General features: G+C 34.4%; 1 long non-coding RNA gene across 1 annotated transcript; it reads right to left on the bottom strand.

The window, feature by feature from the left end:
* Positions 1–1367: 1367 nt before the first annotated feature.
* LOC136276502 (uncharacterized) lies at positions 1368–2821 on the bottom strand. The gene is made up of 3 exons (XR_010714978.1): positions 1911–2821; positions 1704–1799; positions 1368–1616 (listed from the first exon to the last, which is right to left on the bottom strand). It is a non-coding gene; the product is annotated as an uncharacterized lncRNA (long non-coding RNA).
* Between the last annotated feature and the right edge of the window lie 5065 nt (positions 2822–7886).

The following is a 7886-nucleotide window of genomic DNA, read 5'->3' as shown; positions in this document are numbered from 1 at the left end:
TAAGCAATTCAAATCAACAACTTGATATTTTTTGGATTTAGATCGAGTACAGGTAAAGAAAATTTAGTTTTTGCAGTAATGTAGGGATAGTAGAATGTGGTCTTCTCATTAACATAACTATATATTCCTAAATAAAACACCCCTACACACAATATCTCATGTGGCGAGGGGATGCTCCACTTAGCGGTGCCCTTGTTAAAACAGAGTAACTGTTATGCACACCTTTGTTCATAAAAATATTCATTACCTGTGTCCCTATTTATTTTTCCTTCTGTAATCATAAACACACAATTTCATATCGAACTATTTTCCCTCGTATCTCAGGCATTTGGCTTTGTGCTTATGAAACGCTGAACTCCTTTATTTATTGTTTGTTCCTGTACTTTCAAATAAAGATATGTCTAAACCTAAATTCATCTATCACTTGCTATATTCGCTATTAGGCATTTTCAGTGAATAATCATAAACGAATACAGAACTAATTTATGCATATTAACCCCAGAAAAGTTTTATATCGAAAACGATGTTTAAACAGGGGTCGAACAATGTAAGGGGGAGGGAGAGTTAAAAGAGTTTTATGTCCTTTGGTTAAATGACATCCGATAGAGTTACCATGAGAAAGGGGAAGAATTTGACATTTCAAAAAATTTGCGAAATTTGGGAAAATGTGTAGCATTTTGAATTTGCGCAAGTCATTTTTGCGATTTAAAAAGTTTCTTAAAGAAAAAATTAGAGAGTATAATGTCTGCGTATTTAAAAAATTTGCAACTTAAAAACATCGCAAAAAAAACGAAAATTAGATAATTGCGAAAATTATCAGATATACGGTAAAAATAAAAGAAAAAAATGAATTGCATCTACTCTCGTATTAGCGGCCTTTCGTCTCTTTAATAAATATAACGACATCGAATATATCTTCAAATTCAACAGTGATATTATCGGGGGTGGTGTCCAATAGCGAGAAAAAGCTCAATCTTCTTAAAATAATTAGTATGTTTGATCATTTCAAATCGTCAACTGTGTAATTTACTCTGAAACGAAAACTTCAAGTAAGCACAATTATACGTGTTTTTCGTGGCAGCTACTGTACATTGATTACATGATTTCGAGAGCGACATTATACATATATTACATGGCTTCACGGGCGACATACCAGAATATTTGCCCCGAGGTGACAGGAAAGCCCTGGAGTATTATGTCGCCCAAGGCGACATAACACTCCAGGGCTTTCCTGTCACCGAGGGAAAAATATTCTGGTATTGTCGCCCGAGAATACATGTAATATATGTTATATAAAATTTTAAAACAAATCAAACTCGGGTTATCAACATATTTATTTAATTCACAAAATTATTTAATGACACTTGCTCATATTTAGTCAATGTACCATGTAAAACGTCAAGTAATACACTGATCGATGATTCTTAATCAATAATAATGATAGTGTACATTAACACTGCTGTTGTTGATATGCATAATTGGGGCTGGCTGAATTATTACAGGGCGGTTTTCTTTTTCCTGATACATGTTGAGGTGTGTTGTTCTTGTTTCATGTGTAACAAATGTTTCTAGAAGCCTTCGTTCCTGTGAATCTGTGATTTCAAGAAAATCCATATCTGTTTGAAGATAACATTATCCCAAGTTACATGTACCACAGAAAAATTAAATATCGAAGATAAACAATTTGTGGTTCAGTTCTTTACCTTGAAAGTGGGAATCAGCTACATCGTCATCTTGCAGAGGTGACATGGCAGAGGAAGAGTTGCTACCTGTGCGTAAAGTGGCGGCGCTGTTTTCAGCTGTAAAATTGAAAATAGTTGCTTTATAAGGGAATTGCTGTGTCATTAATACATTTCACCAATTTTTTTTCCATAATAAATAAACTCAATACAAGCATTAAAACTACATACCATCAATGGAATCTCCAGTTAATGCCTTTGAAATTGACATTGCCATGTCTAGCTTTTTCTTATCATCAACATGAGCTGAATAACTTCGGATACTACTTTCAGACTGATGGCCAGACATGGACATGATATGTCGAGCTTCAAATCCCGATCTATCTAATTCTGTGATAGACGTTGCGCGCAGACAGTGGTTCGTATATATCTTTAAAAGTCCGGCTTTTTTGGAAAGATTCTTCATTTTCTCCCCAAGCGTATTTTTTCCGACAGCAATTTTATCATACTTCAGTTCATTTCCTTTACTTGGTCTCTGCCAAAGCACATCAATATCTTGATTCAGCTTATTGATACAGGACTAGCTGCAATAATGTAAAGCCCTCTCCGATTTTTTATATCTGATGTTTACTGGAGAGGGCTACAATTCCACAGGATCTCCGTAATGGTGCAAAATTAATTTTTTAATGCGGCTGACTTCGGTCTGAAAAGATCGATTTTATATTTGACTTCTTTTAGATAAAATGATTTTTTAATTCAGGTTGAACAAATTAACCGTATATAAATCAAAACCAGATAAAACACATCAGCATGTTTACCAGTCGTCTTTTTCAGCAGCCATGACAGTTCTCGCGTGATTTTATGGGATGTACGCTTGGTGTTTTGATGGGCTTGATAACGTGAATGTCAGTGTAAATAATCTATCTTACTTCGTTATATCACTAAAACATCATTTAAGGAAATAGTATATAATGGAAAATTCATATTTACTGCGTTAATTATGTTTAAAATAGGGGAATTCCTATATTCAGTTCAAGATCCGCTCCTGAATTCTCATTGGCTGTCCCAAAATAAAACCGGTCAAGGTCAGTAAACATGGCGGACAGATTCAACTTTCGTTGTTGACATACGCGAAAAATAACCGATATATGCCAAATGTGGACTATACTTGATATTTTTGGATTAATTTATGCCATAGACATCTACAACGTTAGAGTTCAGGTAAGAAATGCAAATGTTATTGTCATCTATAAACAATTTGAGACGAAATCGTTGCGGGAGTGAATCACTTCCGCACTTGCACCATTACGGAGATCCTATGGAGTTGTAGCCCTCTCCCCCCCCCCCCCCCCCCAAAAAAAAAAAAAAATCGGGAGAGGGCTACATTATTGCAGCTAATATAGGACAGAAACGATCAATAAGGACAAAGAATACTGTCTTTAAATTCGTACATTCTCCCACCTTGACTCTGGTTTTCGTCATTTCTGTGGTTTTTCGTCGCATGATCCCTTGCCATATACACAAATCGTCTGCATTCAGCATCCGTACCAGTGAAAAAGTCGCTAATCCGTAGTTCTCTAAAGTTCTCCCTTCCTCTGTTGCAGAAATACAACATATAGTCAACAAACACTTTGTTTTGTAGTCCTTCAGCTGCCTTTAAGTCGAATGAAGAATACAGTTTTTGAAGATATGGTCTACTTATGGGATCCTTGTGCACCACAGCGCCTTTGCCTTCCTTTTTTATTTTTGTACACAGGGCAAGAAATACGTTGTTTGCCTCTTTGAAATCGGGATCGTTTACGATGTCAATTTTTTTTTTAGGAAATGCTTCTGAAGTCCATACCTGATTGAGATCATGTCTCTCTTTGCGTACGTTTCCCCGTCTGAATTTCTCAATCCAGCGTAAAATGACTTAAAAAATTCTTGCAACTCTGCCTTGGGTGTGGTATACAATTCCATAACATTCGTTCCGGATTCATTACAAAATGTTTTCAAAACACTCACACTTGAGTTCATCACTTTTGTCGTATTTGCCGAATTTTTTTCATCAATTAAACTATCGAGTTCCTCTCAATTTAGATGAACAAACCGCAGACGTTCAGACATGTTTAAAATTCGCGGATCTGTTTACGTTTGCTTAGCAACTGGCTCGTTGAATTTCGAACCCAACGTTTATACGTAATCAATATGCAGAATTCTTGCACGCGATGGTGATATTACAGTTTCGAGAGGGCAATATAACTATTTCTTGTGAAATATAACTGTTTCCGGGAGGGCAGTATAACTGTTTCCGGTGTGATTCAGCAATTTTCAGGGCATAGTAATAAAATTATCTCATTTGTGACATAACGAGAAAACTTATTCAAAAATGTTATATAACAGAATATATATATATATATATATATATATATATATATATATATATATATATATATATATATATGGTAAGAAGAATCTAAATTATAAAATTCATGGTTCTACCACCCCCAGGGCGCCACATGTGTTGCCAAATATGCAAAAAATCCAAGTTTTCAAAATTCTTCCTCTCTACTCTCACACATGTGAGGAAAGTACTGGTTGCACAGTTATGTTGTCCATGAAGCCCTCTACTAAAATTGTGAAATTCATGACCCCTGGGTCAGGGGTTCAGGCTCTAGGGTGGGGCCAATATGTCCATATAGTAAAAATGTATTAAATGTTAGAAAATCTTCTTCTCTACTTCCATATATATTTGTGAAAAACTAAATGCCTGTTTATAATGTCCATGAAGCCCTCTACCAAAATTGTGAAAAATTATCCTCTTTACACCCACACACATGAACGGAAAACTGATTTTGTAGACCAGCAGGCATGTTCGCGAAGGTATCTTAGGACTATGGTGTGTCCTAAGTACATCTTAGGATACGTCTTAGTCTTAAGTCTGTTTCTCGAAGCTCTCCTAAATTTAGGGAACGCCGTAACTTTGTCCTAACTTTAGGACATCACCTTCCTTGTCCTAAGACCATCCTAAAGCTATAAAATCACGTTTTTTGGGATATTGGGATGTTGTGAAGCCTCTTCTTAAGACCGGTATAATAAAGCAATATTTTTCACAGTTCCAGCATTTTCGACAAACATCAAATTCCTAATCCGAGAGGGGGCCGGGGGGGGGGGGGGCATAGTCATTTATTCTATCATGTGTGTTCATTTTAACAAAATGACGTGGAGGGGGACCCCGAACTCTCACCACTTACCCATTACTACATGCCTGCCTGGGAGCCGACAATTTTTTAAGAATTTTTTTTTGCAAATACTATCTCTGTTTGACGAATAAAAATTATTCACTTATTTTTTTTATCTACACTGTACACTGAATGCGTTACATTCATCGTTTTGATTTCAATAATTTTTGATAATAATTATTTAAATGTCCTTTGCTAAAAAGTAAATTTACATCGGGTTATATAAGCCATGCGTGATCAATCCTAATTTTTATCACTTTATTCTGAAAAAAAACTATCTTTAAAAAAAATTGTAATGTTGAATGAACTGTATTTATATATTTTCAAAATATATTACAACTTATTTCTTATTTAACATGTTCGTGCATTCTATATATTGCAGATTAAAGGGAAATTGGCTGTTATGTAAGGGTACATGTGTTTCCTCATGTAACGTTTCAAATTCTATATATGAAAATCGCGAGTTTATGTATATTACATATACTTGAATGACAAGATTCTCAAATGTTAATTATCTAATGACAATACACACGTGTTGTTTACATGATTATCTGCCTGTAAGCCAATTCTGTCCTGATACATATTTTCTTTAAAAAAAAAGAAGAACATTTATTTGAATTTTTTGGGGCGTGTGATATATAAAAAAAAACAAAAAACAAACTAAATTGTTATTGGTCACTGATATTTGTTTAAGTAAATGTAAATTTTTAAAATGTATACATAAAAATTACTGGTTTTAGGCCTATTGTGTTAACTACCGAGACGTACAATTTTCTGGCAAAATGTTTAATGATTCATCCCTACACAAGTCTCTCAAATTCGATCTGAATGAATAAATGTGAAAAATAAGAATGGTTGAAGAAGGTTAGGATATCATAACTTAAGATGTTCCTAAGTTACCGTCGAGCTACATCTTAAGACGTGTCCTAAGTTGATCTTAGGATGTTCCTAACTTTTTTCCTAAGTCATATCTTAGGAACACACTTAGGTCATATCTTAGGAAAGTTTCGTGAACATGCCTGCAGATCTTTAAGTTTTTCGCTAAAATTTTAGGTTTCTCAGTTCTTTTTGAAAGATTTCAGGCAGGGAGGTGGTCGTCATTACAAATTTTTAATTTTTCTACTCCAGTATGAAACCTAATTATTTGAATGCATATATGAGACTCCTCGACAAGTTTGTGTATGGGTTATATGCTACTCAGGTGACCATTAATGCCAACTGGCCCTTGTTATATTATTCATTGTGATTACTTTTAAGTTGCAAAAATAATTAAGAAACATGTCCTTTTTAAAGTATTATGCTATAATCCTTTTCAGTATCCTGCCTAAATTCTTTATGTAAATTTGTAGTACATTTGTGTTGTTATCAACTGCTATATAAGGACCCCGTTTTTTTATTTGATATATTTTATATGTGTAACCATGGCATTCTGTGATATATTTACCTGAATAAAATGAAATAAAATGAATTGTGCGTCAAGAAAGCCCTGGATTCTTTTTTGGCGAGAAGTTAAACAAAAACATTTGCATGCAAGGGTGACATAATTGTTTCGGGGAGGGGGGGGGGGGCAATAACTTTTTCCGGTGTAAAGCAGAATAATGACCCCCGTAGAATAATGACCCTGAATTATAATTCTTCGTAGGAAAACAGCCGTTTTGCCTGAGGAATAAGTGTCATTTTCATAAAAATGAGCAAACTCTATATAGAGAAAGGTGCAATGATAATTTATATTCAACTTAAATTAAAGTTAAATAAGGGATTAATCTTAGAAAATAAAAATTCTTCCGTTATTACAAGATACTGGCGTATTTTGCCAGGGTCTAGTAGCTAACGAGTAACATTTACATTTACATGTATTTCATAATTACAAGTGACAACACTATAAAAATATAATTGAGATACAAGACACTATATAACAAAATTCTGTTTATTGGCAATGAAAGAGTTTACCCTATATTGTTTAGGGATGGGACGATCCACCGATGCACCGGTGCATCATGGTATTAATTTATTTTGACGATATTTGGATCGATACATTTAACATTAATACAACGATACCTAAGCGACCTTTTTTTTTTATTTTCCAAATATATCCGAGCTTCATATATCGGGGTTTTTTTTGTCCGCGCGCCTAATATGAAAGAACAAAGATGGCCCAATACCTCGTAAAGTTGTCAAAACTGTTAGGTAGCTAAATCTGGAGTGTGGAAAACTTTTGGATTACTTGTTTAGGAAAAAGTAGTGCAAACGAGACTTAAGTAATTCGTAAATTGTGCAACGCTCATTTTAAATATAATGAAATATTTACATTCCAAATATTTTTTGCATGTAAAGTATGTGAAAAAATACTGCAGTTATAAGACCGTAACACACTCAGAGTACTCAAAGGTTAGAATGACTAGTTTTATTATGACGTCACAAACGTTCAACGCTGTGAAATGCAACGTCACAAGCGTGAATCAAAGTTCACGCTTGTGGCTGTTACAGTGGTTCTTCCATTAATTTGAACTTACCCATAGGATAAAACAGAAATTTTGACTTATAAATCACATTTGCAGACAAGGCAAGAAGTTAAAAAAATGTAAATATAAGCATTAAATCCTGATTTTTTTGAAAGATATAGTCTCATAACTGCAGCGGTGTGTGCATACAAATTTTCATAACGCGCTAGCGCGCGTTACTCAATTTGTATGCACACACCGCTGCAGTTATGAGACTATATCTTTCAAAAAATAAGGATTCAAAGCTTAAATAACTTACTGTAATGTAATACATCGACAGATTGAATAAATATTAAACCCTTATTCATGTTTTAATTTAGTTGCAATGTATCGTGATATGAATTGTTTCGCATCTCGTGTATCGTGATATGTACCGAATCGGCTAAGTACAGTATCGTCCCAGCCCTAATATTGTTCGTGGATTATACTTGCATTGATGTTTATGAGTTTTCCTCTACTTCTTACTTGATAAGAAAAGTACTGAA

The sequence above is a fragment of the Magallana gigas genome, chromosome 6, assembly GCF_963853765.1.
Source record: "Magallana gigas chromosome 6, xbMagGiga1.1, whole genome shotgun sequence".
In the NCBI taxonomy this organism is placed as follows: Eukaryota; Metazoa; Mollusca; class Bivalvia; order Ostreida; family Ostreidae; genus Magallana; species Magallana gigas.
The sequence above is the reverse complement of the archived record's forward strand: the minus strand, read 5'-3'. Positions and strand labels throughout refer to the sequence as shown.